This window comes from Ranitomeya variabilis, chromosome 7 (assembly GCF_051348905.1).
Source record: "Ranitomeya variabilis isolate aRanVar5 chromosome 7, aRanVar5.hap1, whole genome shotgun sequence".
NCBI lineage: Eukaryota > Metazoa > Chordata > Amphibia > Anura > Dendrobatidae > Ranitomeya > Ranitomeya variabilis.
This window is the reverse complement of record NC_135238.1, coordinates 175563081-175581626: the sequence shown is the minus strand read 5'-3', so window position 1 is coordinate 175581626 and position 18546 is coordinate 175563081. Positions and strand designations below refer to the sequence as shown.

General features: G+C 46.0%; 1 protein-coding gene across 4 annotated transcripts in view; it reads right to left on the bottom strand.

Moving 5' to 3' along the window:
* Nucleotides 1-18546, bottom strand: part of RAB17 (RAB17, member RAS oncogene family) — an 89623-nt gene that overhangs the window by 24173 nt on the left and 46904 nt on the right. The window lies entirely within an intron of this gene.

The following is an 18546-nucleotide window of genomic DNA, read 5'->3' as shown; positions in this document are numbered from 1 at the left end:
ACGTAGACTAACTCTGGAACGCTTTATCGGATCCCGCTGATTCTGAGACTGTTTTTTCGTGACATATTGTACTTCAAGTTAGTGGTAATATTTCTTCGATATTACTTGCAATTATTTATGAAAAAAATGGAAATATGGCGAAAATTTTTAAAATTTTGCAATTTTCAAACTTTGTATTTTTATGCCCTTAAATCAGAGAGATATGTCACAAAAAATAGTTAATAAATAACATTTCCCACATGTCTACTTTACATCAGCACAATTTTGGAAACAATTTTTTTTTTGTTAGGGAGTTATAAGGGTTAAAAGTTGACCAGCAATTTCTCATTTTTACAACACCATGTTTTTTTTAGGGACCACATCACCTTTGAAGTCATTTTGAGGGGTCTATATGATAGAAAATAACCAAGTGTGACACCATTCTAAAAACTGCACCCCTCAAGCTGCTCAAAACCACATTCAAGAAGTTTATTAACCCTTTACGTACTTCACAGGAACTGAAACAATGTGGAAGAAAAAAATGAACATTTAACTTTTTTTTGCAAACATTTTACTTCAGAACCATTAATTTTCACAAGTGTAAAAACAGAAATTTAACCACAAATTTTGTTGTGCAATTTTTCCTGAGTACACCGATACCCCATATGTGGAGGTAAACCACTGTTTGGGCGCACCGCAGAGCTTGGAAGTGAAGGAGCACCGTTTGACTGTTTCAATGCAGAATTGGCTGGAATTGAGATCGGACGCCATGTCGCGTTTGGAGAGCCCCTAATGTGCCTAAACAGTGGAAACCCCCCACAAGTGACACCATTTTGGAAACTAGACCCCTTAAGGAACTTATCTAGATGTGTGGTGAGCACTTTGAACCCCCAAGTGCTTTACAGAAGTTTATAACGTAGAGCCGTGAAAATAAAAAATCGCATTTGTTTTCACAAAAATGATTTTTTCGCCCACAAATTCTTATTTTCACAAGGGTAACAGGAGAAATTAGACCACAAAGGTTGTTGTGCAATTTCTCCTGAGTACGTCGATACCCCATATGTGGGGGTAAACCACTGTTTGGGCGCACCGCAGAGCTTGGAAGTGAAGGAGCACCGTTTGACTTTTTCAATGCAGAATTGGCTGGAATTGAGATCGGATGCCATGTCGCGTTTGGAGAGCCCCTGATGTGCCTAAACAGTGGAAACCCCCCACAAGTGATACCATTTTGGAAACTAGACCCCTGAAGGAACTTATCTAGATGTGTGGTGAGCACTTTGAACCCCCAAGTGCTTCACAGAAGTTTATAACGTAGAGCCGTGAAAATAAAAAATCGCATTTTTTCTACAAAAATGATCTTTTTGCCCCCAAATTTTTATTTTCACAAGGGTAACAGGAGAAATTAGACCACAAAAGTTGTTGTGCAATTTCTCCTGAGTACGTCGATACCCCATATGTGGGGGTAAACCACTGTTTGGGCGCACCGCAGAGCTTGGAAGAGAAGGAGTGTCGTTTTACTTTTTCAATGTAGAATTGGCTGGAATTGAGATCGGACGCCATGTCACGTTTGGAGAGCCGCTGATGTGCCTAAACAGTGGAGACCCCCCACAAATGACACCATTTTGGAAACTAGACCCCTTAAGGAACTTATCTAGATGTGTGGTTAGCACTTTAAACCCCCAGGTGCTTCACAGAAGTTTATAACGTAGAGCCGTGAAAATAAAAAAAATCGCATTTTTTCTACAAAAATGATCTTTTTGCCTCCAAATTTTTATTTTACCAAGGGTAACAGGAGAAAATGGACCCCAGAAGTTGTTGTACAATTTGTCTTGAGTACGCCGACACCCCATATGTGGGGGTAAACCACTGTTTGGGCGCATGGCTGAGCTCGGAAGCAAAGGAGCGCCATTTGACTTTTCAATGCAAAATTGACTGGAATTGAGATCGGACACCATGTCGCGTTTGGAGAGCCCCTGATGTGCCTAAACAGTAGAAACCCCCCAAAAGTGACCCCATTTTGGAAACTAGACCCCCCATGGAACCTATCTAGATGTGTAGTGAGAACTTTGAATGCCCAAGTGCATCACAGAAGTTTATAATGCAGAGTCGTGAAAATAAAAAATATATTTTTTTTAACAATAAAGATTTTTTTAGCCCCCAAGTTTTTATTTTCACAAGGGTAACAAGAGAAATTGGACCCCAAAAGTTGTTGTCCAATTTGTCCTGAGTATGCTGGTACCCCATATGTGGGGGTAAACCACTGTTTGGGCGCACGGCAGAGCTCGGAAGGGAAGGAGCGCCATTTTGGAATGCAGACTTTGATAGAATTGTCTGCGGGCGTTATGTTGCGTTTGCAGACCCCTAATGTACCTAAACAGTAGAAACCCCCAACAAGTGACCCCATTTTGGAAAATAGACCCCCCAAGGAACTTATCTAGATATGTGGTGAGAACTTTGAATGCCCAAGTGCTTCACAGACGTTTATAATGCAGAGTAGTGAAAATAAAAAAAAAAAATTTTTCCCACAAAAAAGATTTTTTTAGCCCCCCAATTTTTATTTTCACAAGGGTAACAAGAGAAATTGGATGCCAAAAGTTGTTGTCCAATTTGTCCTGAGTATGCTGGTACCCCATATGTGGGGGTAAACCACTGTTTTGGCACACGGCAGAGCTCGGAAGAGAAGGAGCGCCATTTTGGAATTCAGACTTTGATAGAATTGTCTGTGGGTGTTATGTTGCGTTTGCAGAGCCCCTGATGTACCTAAACAGTAGAAACCCCCCACAAGTGACCAAATTTTGGAAACTAGACCCCCTAAGGAACTTATCTAGATATGTGGTGAGAACTTTGAATGCTCAAGTGCTTCACAGAAGTTTATAATGCAGAGTAGTGAAAATAAAAAAATATTTTTTTTCCCCACAAAAAAGATTTTTAGCCCCCAAGTTTTTATTTTCACAAGGGTAACAGGAGAAATTGGACCCCAAAAGTTGTTGTCCAATTTATCCCGAGTACGCTGATGCCCCATATGTGGGGGTAAACCACTGTTTGGGCGCACGGCAGAGCTCAGAAGGGAGGGAGCACCATTTGACTTTTTTAGCGCAAAATTGGCTGTCGTGTTTGGAGACCCCCTGATGTACCTAAACAGTGGAAACCCCCAAATTATAACTCCAACCCTAACTCCAACACACCCCTAACCCTAATCTCAACCTGATCCATAATCCTAATCACAACCCTAACGATAATCACAACCCTAACCCCAAAACAGCCCTAATCTCAACCCTAACCATAACCCTAATCAAAAACCTAAATCCAACACACCCCTAACCCTAATCCCAACCCTAATACCAACCCTAACCCTAATCCCAACCCTAATCCCAAACGTAACCCTAATCCCAAACGTAACCCTAATCCCAACCCTAATCCAAACCTTAACCCTAATCCCAACTCTAACCCTAACTTTAGCCCCAACCCTAACCCTAACTTTAGCCCCAACCCTAACCATAACTTTAGCCCCGTCGTCACAAAAAAAGTTCAATGTAACCTTTCTTTTGTACGCCGCGTCCGCCATTTCTGCGCATGCCTGGCCGTAACTCTGCCCCCTCCTCCCCAGGACATAGACTGGGCAGCGGATGCGTTGAAAAACTGCATCCGTTGCCCACGTTGTGCACAATTTTCACAACGTGCGTCGTTACGTCGGGCCGACGCATTGCGACCGCCCCGTACCGACGCAAGTGTGAAAGAAGCCTAAGGCTACTTTCACACTAGCGTCGTACTCGGCCCATCGCAGTGTGTCGGGCCGACGTACCGACGCTAGCGTTGTAAGCGCCGCACAATGGGTGCAGTGGTTGCTGTTTTTTCAACGCATCCGCTGCCCCATTGTGAGGTGCGGGGAGGCGGGGGCGGAGTTCCAGCCGCGCATGCGCGGTCGGAAATGGCGGACACATCGCACAAAAAAGTTACATGTAGCTTTTTTTGTGCCGACGGTCCGCCAAAGCACGACGCATCAGTCGCACGACGGATGCGACGTGTGGCAATCCGTCGCAATGCTTCGCTAATGCAAGCCAATGGAGAAAAAACGCATCCTGCAAGCACTTTTGCAGGATGCGTTTTTTCTCCAATGACGCATTGCGACGGAAGCCAAAAAACGCTAGTGTGAAAGTAGCCTAACCCTAACCCTAGCCCTAACCCTAACCCTAAATTTAGCCCCAACCCTAACCCTAACCCTAATTTTAGCCCCAACTCGTCTCTCCTCTCAGGAGGAGACGGAAGAGGACCCAGGGACACCGGGTGAGTATGATAGGGTCCCTGAATCCCCCTATTTCTCTGTCCTCTGATGTGCGATCACATCAGAGGACAGAGAATTACAGATCGCTTTTTTTTTTTTTTTTTTTTTTTTGCGGTCGCCGGTAAACTGTTAAAGAAGTTGTCCACTACTATAACCTTTTTTTTTTTTTTTTCATAAATCTTGCTATTATGTGTCACTGAAAACATCTACTGTGTTTATTTTAGCAATATTACCTTTTATCATGCTGTAGCAGCCCACTTTAGTGCTGGATTCAGCTCTCATGGGGTTAATCGACAACTTCCTTTCTCCTGAGTTATTGTGCTCTAATACTACAAGTTCCATGATGCATTGCACTGCTACTAAGCCCGAACTTAGCACACCCACTCCAAAACACACCCCAACCCCTCCCTCCTCTAGCTTCAAACAGATTTGTGATGTCATTTCTGTCCAACCTCCTCTTTTACATTTGTCCAACCCACACTCCATTACACACGGATAGAGGGAACGACAGATAGATAGATAGATAGATAGATAGATAGGGGATAGATAGATAGATAGATAGATAGATAGATAGATAGATAGATAGATAGATAGATAGATAGATAGGGGATAGATAGATAGATAGATAGATATGTAATAGATAGATAGATAGATAGATAGATAGATAGATAGATAGATATGGGATAGATAGACAGATAGATAGATAGATAGATAGATAGATAGATAGATAGATAGATATGGGATAGATAGACAGACAGATGGATAGATAGATAGATAGATAGATAGATAGATAGATAGATATGGGATAGATAGATAGATATGGGATAGATAGACAGATAGATAGATAGATAGATAGATAGATAGATAGATAGATAGATACAGATATATCTATGTCTATTTCCATAGATATGTCCATATCCATGTTTCTAAACCCCTTCACCCCTGGAGCTTTTTTCGTTTTTCGCTCCCCTTCTATCCAGAGCCATCATTTTTCCGTCAATATGGCCATGTGAGGGCTTATCTTTTGCGGGACAAGTTCTACTTTTGAACGACATTATTGGTTTTACCATGTCGTGTAGCAGAAAATGTGAAAAAAATTCAAAGTGCAATGAAATGGCAAAAAAAGTGCAATCCCACACTTGTTTTTTGCTTGGCTTTTTTGCTCGGTTCCCTAAATGCTAAGGGCTGTCCCACACGTCCAGATAATTCCGGTACCGGAATAAATCGGTACCGGAGTTATCCGTGTCCGTGTGCCTGGGAACTCACGGAGGCCATACCTGCGGCACACGTGTGCCGCCCGTATGGCGAGTGGGTACCACACGGAGCGTGTGGTACCCACTCTGCATGGTGCTGAAGCTGCTGAAGCTGCGATTCATATCCTCTCTGCAGTAACGTTTGCTGCAGAGAAAATATGAAGAATAGTGTTAAAAATAAAGATTTAGGTGTCCGCCGCCCCCCCACCCCCTGTGCGCCCCCCCGCTGGTCAGAAAATACTTACCCGGGTCCCCCGTCGGCTGTCGCTCCTTCTTGGTCTTGCCGCGGCTTCTCCTGCAGGCGGTCACGTGGGCCCGATCATTTACAGTCATGAATATGTGGCTCCACCTCCATAGGGGCGGAGCCGACTATTCATGATTGTAATTGATCGGCCCCACGTGACCGCATACAGTAGGAGGCGCGGCCAGACCAGGAAGGAGCGAGTAAGTATTTTCTGACCAGCGGGGGGGCGCACAGGGGGTGGGGGGGCGGCGGACACCTAAATCTTTATTTTTAACACTATTCTTCATATTTTCTCTATAGCAAACGCTGCTACAGGGAAGATATGAATACCGGCTTCAGCACCATGTGGGGGGGACAGCGCTTACTGTAGCGCTGTCTCCTGCACGCACACGGACCCCAGACGGAGAATGTCTGTGTGAGGTCCGTGTTTTACGCGGACCCATTGACTCTATTGGGTCCGTGTAAAACGTGCGCTCCCACGAACACTGACATGTCTCCGTGTTTGGCACACGGAGACACGGTCCGCAAAAAATCAATGACATCTGCACAGATGCATTGATTTTTATGGGTCTACGTGTGTCAGTGTCTCCGGTACGTGAGGAAACTGTCACCTCACGTACCGGAGACACTGACGTGTGAAACCGGCCTAAAGCTGTGTGCACACGTTGTGGATTTGATTGCAGATCTGCAGCGTTTTTTGCCGCACTGAATTGCATCAAATCTGCATTGTAGTGCACAACCAATGTAAGTCTATGGGAGCCGCAGACTTGTTGTGCACATGCTGCGGAAAAGGCCGCACCGAAACGCAGCTTTTTTTTTCTCGCAGCATGTCACTTCTTTTGTGCGGAACTGCAGCGTTTCTGCACCTTTAGGCTATGTGCACACTCTGCGGCGTGCTCTGCGGGTTCTCCCGCAGCGGAATTGATAAATCTGCAGGGCAAAACCGCTTCGGTTATCCCTGCAGATTTATCGCGGTTTGTTCCGTGATTTCCGCTGCGGGATTCCTCCTATACTATTGATGCTGCATATGCAGCAATATGCAGCATCAATAGTAATGTTAAAAATAATAAAAATTGGTTATACTCACCCTCCGATGTCCGGATCTCCTCGGCGCTGCACCCGGCGGTCCAGTTCCAAAGATGCTGTGCCGAGAAGGACCTTCGTGACGTCACGGTCATGTGACCCAGGCGTCATCACGGTCATGTGACCGCGACGTCACCACAGGTCCTGCTCGCACACCAACCCTGATACCGGACGGCCGCGTGCAGCGCTGAGAGGTGAGTATAACATCATTTTTTTATTTTAATTCTTTTTTTTACACTATTTATGCTTCCCAGGGCCTGGAGGAGAGTCTCCTCCAACCCGGGTAGCAACCGCACATGATCTGCTTACTTCCCGCATCGTGGGCACAGCCCCATGCGGGAAGTAAGCGGTTCAATGCATTCCTATGGATGCAGAATCGCTGCGATTCTGCACAAAGAAGTGACATGCTGCGGGTTTTAAACCGCTGCGTTTGTGCGCGGTTTTTCCCGCAGCATGTGCACAGCGGTTTGCGGTTTCCATAGGGTTTATATGTTAATGTAAACGCAATGGAAACTGCTGCGGACCCGCAGCATCAAAATCGCCGCGGATCCGCGGTAAAAACCGCTATGTGTGAATATGGCCTTAGACTTTCATTGAGTCAGGCACATCCGCCGCAAAACCGCAGATGTAAAAAAGATCTGCAGTTTTGCTGCGAATGTGGGTCCGAGAAACGCTGCAGCTCGGGAGGATGGAAGTGTGTGGGCGGTGACGGTGTGCGTCTATGTGTGGGCGGGCGGGGTCTGCGGGCTGTTCGGATGTGTGCTGCGCTGTGCGGGACTGTTCAGGTGTGTGCGGGGTCTGTGGGCTGTTCGGATGTGTGCGGGGCTGTGGGGGGGGGTCTTTTGGGGTGTGTGTGCAGGCATCATCCGATGGAACTACAAGTACGCAGCATACAATCTGCAGCTCATTCGGATGTAATCCGGACAGTGGACACACACCCTACGCTATCCATACATCTATCAATAGATATATCTATCCAGACACATCTACAGATAGATATATGAATAGATAGATGTATGCATCTATAGATCTATTTATATGTAGATCTGTCTATCCATTTCATCTATCATCTATCTGTCTATCTGTGTGTTTAATGAAGTGTGGGTTGGACAAATGTAAAAGAGGAGGTTGGACAATAATGACATCACAAATCTTTTTTTTTGTTCAATAATACATCTTTACTTACCTTTCAAAAACGCACCAAAACTCCTAAAAACCGCGCAAAAACCGCAACAAAAGCGAATTAAAAAATGCATCAAAACCGTGCAAAAAACTGCATAAAAAATGCATCAAAACTGAAAAAAACGCATCAAAACCGCACCATAATTGCATCAACACTGCACCAAAAACTGCATCAAAACTGCGCAAAAACCGCACCAAAAACTGAATCAAAATCGCACCAAAAACTCCATCAAAACTACACCAAAACCAAACTAAGAACTGCATCAAAACCGCACCAAGAACTGCATCAAAACCGCACCAAGAACTGCATCAAAACCACACCAAAACTGCAAACTGCACCAAAACTGCACCAGGTTTTGATGCAGTTTTTGGTGCAGTTTTGATGCAGTTTTTGGTGCAGTTTTGATGCTTTTTTTGGTGCGGTTTATGCGCGGTTTTAATGCCGTTTTTGGAAATAAGTAAATAAACGGAAAATGTGCATGATTTGAATGGAAACATGCATGAAAAAAAGGATTCCAAGGCCGGATTCATCATTTCACAGCTCAGTTTCAGGTTTTTTTGCTGGATCCGTCGCTGTGCGTTTTTTCGCCGGACAGAAAAAATGTTCCTCTGTATGTGTTTTCCATCCGGCGGAAACAGCTTTTTTGACGGATCCGGTAAAAATCGGATGAAACGTGTGGCCATCCGGCGCAATCCGGCGCAAATACAACTCTATGAGAAAAAAACGGATCCGGCGGAAAAAAATGGATCCGTTTTTTTGAAAACTTGCCGGATTGTGCCTCACGGCAAAAACCTGATGTGTGAAAACAGCCAAATATATGGATAGATACATCTATGTTTCTATAGATATATCTATCTATAAATATATCTATAGATAGATATATCCATAGATATATAATAGAAAGGCCGATGTTTCTAAGGCCTCTTTCACACTAGCGCCGTGCACTGCACATCGCAATGCGTCGTTGTGGAGAAAAACGCGTCCTGCAAAGTTGTCTGCAGGATGCGTTTTTTCTCCATAGACTTTTATTAGCGACGCAGCGCGACGGCCCCGATGCTAGTGTGAAAGCAGCCTAAGGCTACTTTCACACTTGCGTTTTTAGCAATCCGTCTTTTTGGGAAAAAAACGGATCCTGCAAATGTGCTCGCAGGATGCGTTTTTTACCCATAGACTCGTATTAGTGAGGGATCACGATGGATTGCCACACGTCGCGTCAGTCGTGCAATGGATGCGTCGTGTTTTGGCGGACCGTTGGCACGTCCCTCGCGTCTGCCATTTTCTACCGCGCATGCGCGGCCAAAACTCCGCCCCCTCCTCCCCGGACTTCAGAATGGGCAGCTGATGCGTTGAAAAACTGCATCCACTGCCCACGACGTGCACAAATTTCACAACGTGCGTCAGTATGTAGGCCCGACACATAGCGATGGACCCGTACCGACGCAAGTGTGAAACAGGCCTTAATGAGCGTTTAATTTAATAAAGAAACAGAAAAAAACGGCGTGCGCTCCCGCGCAATTTTCTGCGCCAGAGGGGGAAAGCCGACGGCCGGGGGCCAATATTTGTAGCCTGCTATGAATATCAGCCCGCAGCTGTCTGCGTAGCCTTTACTGGCTATTAAAATAGGGGGACCCCCCAAAAAAATAACGTGGGGTCCCCCTATATTTTATAGCCAGAAAGGCTCCGCAGACAGCTGCGGGCTGATATTCATAGCCTAGAGAGGGGCCATGGATATTGGTCCCCCCGCCCGGCTACAAATACCAGTCCGCAGCCGCCCCAGAAATGGCGCATCTGTAAGATGCGCCAATTCCAGCACTTAGCCCCTCTCTTCCCACTCCCGTGTAGCGGTGGGATATGGGGTAATAAGGGGTTAATGTCACCTTGCTATTGTAAGGTGACATTAAGCCGGGTTACTAACGGAGAGGCGTCAATAAGACGCCTATCCGTTATTAATCCTATGCTAATAAAGGGTTAATAAAACACGCAAACATTAGGAAAAAGTATTTTATTATTCTTCATTTAACCATACTTACCATACTTCAGCGCCTGCAAAAAACGTAAAATAATAAACCGTATACTCCCTGTCCGCCATAGCCCAATTAATAACGAGTGTCCCACGACGATCTCCCCTATAGAACAGTGACATCGGGTGATGTCACTGCTCTATAGGACCCTCAGTGACACACTGACAGGAGACAATGGCTCCTGCAGTGCATCACTGAGGTTACTATAGTTCACTGGTCTCACTTTATGGCAAAAAGCTGCCTGGGAACTTTCTAATACAGCATGCCATAAAGTGAGACTAGGGACTATTTTCTCACAGGGGCGTAGGAATACATTGTGGGGAATACATTGTGGAAGGATACCTTCCTCCCCTCATTGTGTTTCTGGAGCCCCTGGAGAGTGGTTGCATCACCTGATGCTCCTGCTCTCTACGGGAGATCGTCGTGGGACACTCGTTTTAATTGGATTTCTGCGGATCAGGGAGTATAGTGTTTGTTTATTATTTTAATATTTTTTACAGATGACAATGGCTTCGGGGATCAAAGTGACAAGTGATGGTGAGTATGTACTCTGTTATATGGGCTGTATGTGGCATGTCGCATGATGTCACATGTTGTATGATGTCACATGTTGCATGTTGTCGCATGCTGCATGTCGTCGCATGGCGCATGTTGTCGCATGCTGCATGTTGTCGCATGGCGCATGTTGTCGCATGCTGCATGTTGGCGCATGTCTTCACATGCTGCATGTCGTCGCATGGCGCATGTCGTCGCATGGCGCATGTCATCACATGCTGCATGTTGTCGCATGCTGCATGTTGTCGCATGCTGCATGTCGTCGCATGGCGCATGTTGTCGCATGGCGCATGTCGTCGCATGGCACATGTCGTCGCATGGCGCATGTCGTCGCATGCTGCATGTCGTCGCATGTCATCACATGCTGCATGTCGTCGCATGCTGCATGTCGTCGCATGGTGCATGTCGTCGCATGGTGCATGTAGTTGCATGGTGCATGTCGTCGCATGGTGCATGTCGCATGTCATCGCATGGTGCATGTAGTTGCATGGTGCATGTCGTCACATACTGCATGTCGCATGTTGTTGCATGGCACAGGTCGTCGCAAGGCGCATGTCGTCGCATGCTGCATGTCGCATGTTGTTGCATGGCACATGTCGGTACATGGCACATGTAACCGCATGGGGCCGCATGGCGCATGTCATTGCATTGTACATGTCGCATGCCGTCGCATGGCGCATGTTGCCACATGGTGAGTGTCATTGCATGGTGCATGTCGCCGCATGGTGAGTGTCGTCGCATGGCGCATGTCGTCGCATGGTGTGTGTTGTATGTATGTATGTATGTATGTACTGTAAATGTATATGTGTATTTTATTTTTTTTTTAATTACATTCAACACATTAGCCGGAAGATGGGACTACTACTGTCCCATCATTGGCTAATGTGTCACTCACTGTCACTGTAGCAGGCAGAGCCCGATGGGACTTGTTGTCCTATCGGACGATGCCTGCACACAGAGACACACACACACACACACCCCAGCACATACCGGTCCGCACAGCGCCGGCGCCCGGGACCGCACAGCGCCGGCGCCCGGGACCGCACGGCGCCCGGGACCGCACGGCACCGGCGCCCGGGACCGCACAGCGCCTGCAACCGCACAGCGCCGGCGCCCGGGACCGCACAGCGCCGGCGCCCGGGACCGCACGGCGCCCGGGACCGCACAGCACCGGCGCCCGCCTGCACATGCCTGCCTAGTCCCGCCCGCCCTCAGCACAGCCCCGCAGGCAGCCTCAGCCTCGCCCACAGCCCTGTCACTCTTTATGAGTGACTGCTGTCTGTGAAGCCTGGGGACACGCCTGCTGCTGACGTCACGTCAATTTCCAGAGTCTGGAAATTGACGTGACGTCGGCGGAAATGAGCGGCGGCTGAAGCCTGGGGGTCATGTGACCCGGACTCAGGCACCAGCATAGCGCCGCTCACAGGCGAAAACGGCTAAAGAAGGTAATTACACAAATCATCAGGGGCCCTGGGGGGATACACAGGGGGGTTAATTGAAAGTAGTGGACAACCCCTTTAATTACCGGCAATCGCAAAACAGGGGTCGGTGCAAACCGACCCCGATCATGTTCTTTGGGGTCTCGGCTACCCCCGGCAGCCGAGACCCCAAAGATCTTCCGGGTGCCGGGCGGCGGGCACACTGCGCGTGTGCCCGCCATTTTTTCCCCGGAAAAAAGGTGGCGGCGCCCATCGGGAGCCACGAGGAACCCCGGGGGAGACAGGTGAGTATTGGGGGGCTATCGGGGACCCTATTTCTCTGTCCTCCGATGTGCGATCACATCGGAGGACAGAGAAATTAAATGGCAAATCGCGGTTTGTTTGTTTTTTGTTGCGACCGCCGGTAAACGGTTAGTTACCGGCGATCGCAACTCGGGGGTCGGTAAAAACCCCCCGAATCATGTTCTCTGGGGTCTCGGCTACCCTTGGCAACCGAGACCCCAGAGAAAATCCGACTCTGGGGGGCGCTATTCACTTTTTCCACAGCGCCGTTAATTAACGCCGCTGTGGTTTAAGTACCCTTAGCGGCCGCCGTTAAAAGGCGTATCGGCGGTCGTTAAGGGGTTAAAAAACAGTGTGCGGTCCCCCCTCCATTTTTGACAACCAGCTTTGCTAAAGCAGACAGCTGGGGATTGGTATTCTCAGGCTGGTAAGGGGCCATGGATATTGCCCCCCACAGCCTAAAAATAGCAGCCCACAGCTGCCCAGAAAAGGACCATCTATTAGATGCTCCAATTCTGGTGCTTTACCCGGCTTTTCTCACTTGCCCGGTAGAGGTGGCATGTGGAGTTCATATCTGTGGGATTGATGTAAAATAATAAAGTGCTTTATTTGAAATAAAACAAAACAGTTTTCCTTTTTATTTAAAAATAACAAACATTTATACTCACGTAATGCCTAATTCCACTGAATCCCTCGTCTCCTGTAACAAAGCAAAAATAGAAAACAACAATATCCCTTACCTCTCTGTCGTTCTGTCCCACGCCGTAATCCATGTCTGGGGGATAAACAGTTTTTAAACTGGACAGTGCCAAGATGCGACCGTCCAGGCTGAGAACCACTGGTGACTAAACTGCTGCGAGCATAGTCAGTGACTAGCGGTGACCTCATCGGTGTCCGTGCCTGAACAGCAGATGTTTGGTACGGACGCCAAACTTTACGGTTCGGGTTCACCCATCTCTGTACATGTCATACAGTGTGAAACAATATTACATGGCAGAAGTGTGCTGTCCCAACATGCATCGCTGAAGCCCTACTTACACAGTAGACGAACATAAGATGAACTCGCCGATATTGATGGGTTCGGCTAACTGTCTAATGAGTATTAGTGCTCCTGACTCTCCCCAAAAGATGAATATGGATCTGCCAGTCCTTTCGTTTTCAAAGAGATAAGCCACCACCAGTCATGTCTGGCAATGTCTCTCTCAAAGTGGACACATGTCCTACTATGTCTGGGAAAGTTGGGCGAGTTAGCTGCCGGCTGATTCATTGTGCGGCCGAGAACTATCTGAAGTATATGGGGGTGTCCAAGGCCATTTTCCCCAAGTGCAGAAACTCTGCTATTTTTTGCTGTACTTTTTTGCATGTTTGCCACAGAGGTTAACTTCAAAATATTCAAAACCGTTTAAAGGGCCACTGTCACCCCCTCCAGCCGTTATAAACTAAAAGAGCCACCTTTTGCAGCAGTAATGCTGCATTCTAACAAGGTGGCTCTTTTAGTTTTTGGTTCAAGTATTCCCAAAATAAAGCGTTTTGAAACTTATCCAAAATACCTGTCTTTAGCCAGGGAGGCGGGTCCTCACTCCCCAGCTTGAACCGCTACTCTGCCGTCACTCAAATCTTCAGGGGCTTTCGGCGCCGCCCCCTCCGCGCTTTTTTCGCTTCAAAACCGGTGCCTGCGCTGTGTTTAAGCTCTGGCTGTCTGACGTACCAGCCAGGCTTGCAGACTGCGCCTGTGCGGGCATTGCGGCCACCCACCTTGGGAATCCCAGCCCCGCAGTGTGGTATGCATTATGCACAGTGCGGGGCTAGGATTCCTGGGCATGCGCACTGCGTGTGTCAGACGCTCCCCAGGTCCGCCTTCCAGCCCCGCACTGTGCATAATGCATAACACACTGCGGGGCTGGGATTCCCAAGGTGGGTGGCCGCAATGCCCGCACAGGCGCAGTCTGCAAGCCTGGCTGGTACGTCAGACGGCCAGAGCTTAAACACAGCGCAGGCACCGGTTTTGAAGTGAAAAAAGCGCGGAGGGGGCGGCGCCGAAAGCCCCTGAAGATTTGAGTGACGGCAGAGTAGCGGTTCAAGCTGGGGAGTGAGGACCCGCCTCCCTGGCTAAAGACAGGTATTTTGGATAAGTTTAAAAACGCTTTATTTTGGGAATACTTGAACCAAAACCTAAAAGAGCCACCTTGTTAGAATGCAGCATTACTGCTGCACAAGGTGGCTCTTTTAGTTTATAACGGCTGGGGGGGGGGGTGACAGTGGCCCTTTAATGCATTTTGGTGCTTTTCACTTTATTTCACAATTTCTGCAATTCCACAATTAATAACACAAGTGCGATTTTGAACGCTTTTTTTTTACGTTCTGCATGGAGTTCTATAGAGAAAAAAAAAGCAGGAAAAAACTCCTTGTATTACAGTGTCTTTAAACGCACAATGAATTTCAAAGAATTATTACTGCACACACTACAGTTCAATGCAAACGTGATGCCCTTTGTTGTGAATAACACTCAATTCACAGTGGTGTGTAGTTGAATATTTCAGTAGGAAATTATCTTCAGTGACGATATCAGCAACAGACGTTTCCACTCTCCCGGGTCTTTATCATAAAGATCGCTATAAATCAATAACTTAATATAATAGTGAGTAAATGTGCCATATATACACATAATTACATACATTTGCATTTCTATATCTACAATAGTAACATAGAATAAAATGTAATTGGAGATAGTCTCTATCACCTTGTTCCGGATGATTTTTGTCTAGTTTGAAAAAAAAAAGGGTATAATGATTCAATATACAGTAGGGATAGCAGTAAGGTTTGCAGCTAGTAAATAAAATACCAGTTTAATGTAGGCATTTAAAATATATATATTTTTTATTACTTTATTTTATTTTTACTGGCATTTTGTCTGGTTTTAAATACCTACATTATCTAGGTATTTTATTTATTACCGGTAACTGTAAATCATACCCAATATCCATATGTTAATATACTGTGATGGCAGGCTTGGGAAAATCAGGTATGTTTGGCAGAGGCAATGTTGGTACACAGTTCTGTACAGTGCTGAGCACTAGTCCAAAACTGTTCTAAGCCTGACTATGACAAGAACCACTCAACTAATCAATCATTATGATGAAATTGATTCTCAAGAGGATCACTCCATGAAAGGAAGACCAATAATTATATCTGCTGCAGAGGATAAGTTCATCAGCCTCAATAAAACACAAATTGACAGCATGTCAGATAACAGCCCTCATAAATGATGCACAGAAATATATCTCAACATAAACTGTCTAGAGCATCGGTTGCCAACCTGTAGCTTGAGAGCCACATGTGGCTCACTGCCACATGATGTGTGGCTGGCGGCTGTCTGCCAGCTTGGTGTATTAGCACCAGGTGTAGCAAACAGCTATTAAGAGTAGATATCTAGATGGTGACTTTTGTATGTAGCCGTTCACAGAAGAGCAGATCTGAATAGGGGTAATATAGGAAACCCTGCAGCTTGGCATACTGCCTTGGTGCGATTTCAATGGAAAAGCTTTGGCTGTCATACTGGTAATAGGTAGCTCAGGGTGTCACTACTGTCAGGGGTCAGGAGCAGGATGTGGCTTGCAACCGTCTCTCAGAGCTGAATGTGGCTCTCAAGGTCAGAAAGGTTGGGGACCTGTGGTCTAGAGCAGTGTTTCTCAACTCCGGTCCTCAAGACCCACCAACAGGTCAAGTTTTCAGGATTTCCTTAGTATTTCACAGGTGATAATTTCATCACCTGCTTCAGCATTAACTCCATAACCTATGGAAATCCTGAAAACCTGGCCTGTTGGTGGGTCTTGAAGATTGGAGTTGAGAAACACTGGTCTAGAGTATGATAAGCAGGCCTTTATGGTCAAATTGGTACAAAGAAGTCATTGGTGAGAAACGCAAAGAAGAGACTTGCTTGGGCCAAGCGAGACAAGGACTGAACATTACATAATTGAAAATCTGTACTGTGGTCTGAGGAGTCCAAATTTGAGGTTTTTGATTCCCACTGCCTGCCATGTGTTTGTGAGATGTAGGAAAAGAAAGCAGATGGTTTCTACATGTGGTTGCCTCTGTGCTGCATGGAGGCAGAGGTGTGTAGGAGTGGGGTGTTTTGCTTGTGACGCCCCTTGTGATTCATTCCAAATTCATGGCATATTTACCTAGCATGACTACAACAGCATTCTTCAACATCATGCCATCCTATCTGGTTTGCTCTTAGTGGGTCCATCATTTGTTTTCCAACATAACAATGACTCAAAACACATCTCCTGACTATATAAGGACCAAGAAAGGGAAGGAAAGAGGCTGTGTCTGATGATATGGCCTCCACGATTCCCAAACACAACCCAATTGAGATGGTTTAGGGTGAGTTGGACTGCAGAGTGAAGGTAAAGGGCTCAACAATTGGGATCAGAAGGAAAAGATTAGCTTGTTGGAACTGGATCATGCATTGTGGTTGTGCAAGTGCAACTTCTTTTTTTGATTTCCTATCCCTAGGTAGAAATTGATGGACATTTGTCTTTTTTCAATTGTATAAACTATGTAGCCTCTGGGAACTCCTACAAGACTGCTGGAAAGCCATTGCAGGTAAGTATCTGATGAAGCTGCTCAAGATAATGTCAAGGGGATGTATAGTTGTTGTTAGAGTAAAAGGGACTACTTTGAAGAATATAAGGTTAACAAACTCTTGTTTGTTGCACACGTGTTTGTTTACTAATTCTTTCCATACGTGTTTATTTGTGATTTTGCTAACTTTAGTCTGAATCTATAATGTGCACAGTCCAGTAAGAGCAAGGAAAACCATTGAATGAATAGGATGTGTCCAAACTTTTGACTGGTAATGTACATATTGTGACGGGGTCACTGGCGATGTATGTGTGGGGAGATATGAGTCACGAAGATTGCTATCTTTCGTGATGTGAAACCCAGAAGTTTCTCTCAAGCATGTTATGTGCTGAGGAGTTAATCGGCCATGACATGGTTGGGTTTTTTGTGAGTGGCTGTACAGTAAGAGATGGGCAGGACTGCCACTCACCATATCTCCTCCCCAAGGGTGTGGTTGGTGAAGTTATATGTCCAGCAACTCTTGTTTTTTTCTCAGTATGTTTGGAGACAGTTTAATCTCCAGTCGGTAGCTCCAGTGGGAGCTGACGGTTATTAGATCCTGTGCGGATGAATCTCGCAGGCATATGGCCTGTGTAGAAGTTATCTTTTGTTTTGCCGTTATGCCAGAAAGGCAATGTTTATTTTGTTAAATCCTGCACTGGTTTATGCCGTGTTTAAGAAACTATCAGAAGATTAACACAAGAAGCGATCCTGTGTCTACATCTGAGATCAGCTGAGTGAGTCAACCTATCACAATATACACAGTTAGTATACAAACTGGCTCCACACTTTCTATATAAATTTGGAGCTAGTTAGATGAATCCCTGATGGTATTGCACAATGGATAAGTATTTGCCTGTATTTCTCAGAATTGAAGACACCAAAAAATAAACAATGTTGAGAGCTGTACATGCAGTGGTCAGCCAAGAAACTTAGTACAGGAGATAGGAGATACATCATGCTTACTTCCCTTCAAAACCGGAAGATGTCCAGCAGTGGCTTCAGCTCAGATCTGGAAGCAACCAGTGGACCCCCATTATATCCACTACTGTTTGGAGAAGTCTGTCCACAAGTGGTTTTCATGGAAAAATTACAGCCAAAAAACAAACCTTCAACATCAAAATAAGGCCAGATGACTGTATTATGCACAGAAACCCACAAACTGGAGTGCAGAAAAATGTCAGCAGGTGTTCTGGACTGATAAGACAATATGTGAAATATTTGGCTTTCACAGAAGGCCGTTTGTTTGCCAGAGGGCTGGAGAGCAATAATGAGAGTCTGAAGACATCAGTGAAGCATGGTGGAGGCTCCTTGTAAGTTTGGGACTACATTTCAGGGAATATGAGTTGGGCATTTGGTGAAGATTAAAGGTGTTCTAAATACTGAGAAAAACAGGGAGCTGTTTACATCTGAAAAAGCCATCAAGAAGGTATCCGATCTAAGGTGCTCTACATCTATTTTGCAGCTGGACAACAAATCCAAACATAAAGCCAATGTCAATAAGAACTGTCTCCAGCAAAAACAAGAATAAAAAGAAAACTGGAAGTGATAATAACGACCCCTCAGAGCCCTGATTTCAGCATCAAGTATATCTGGGAT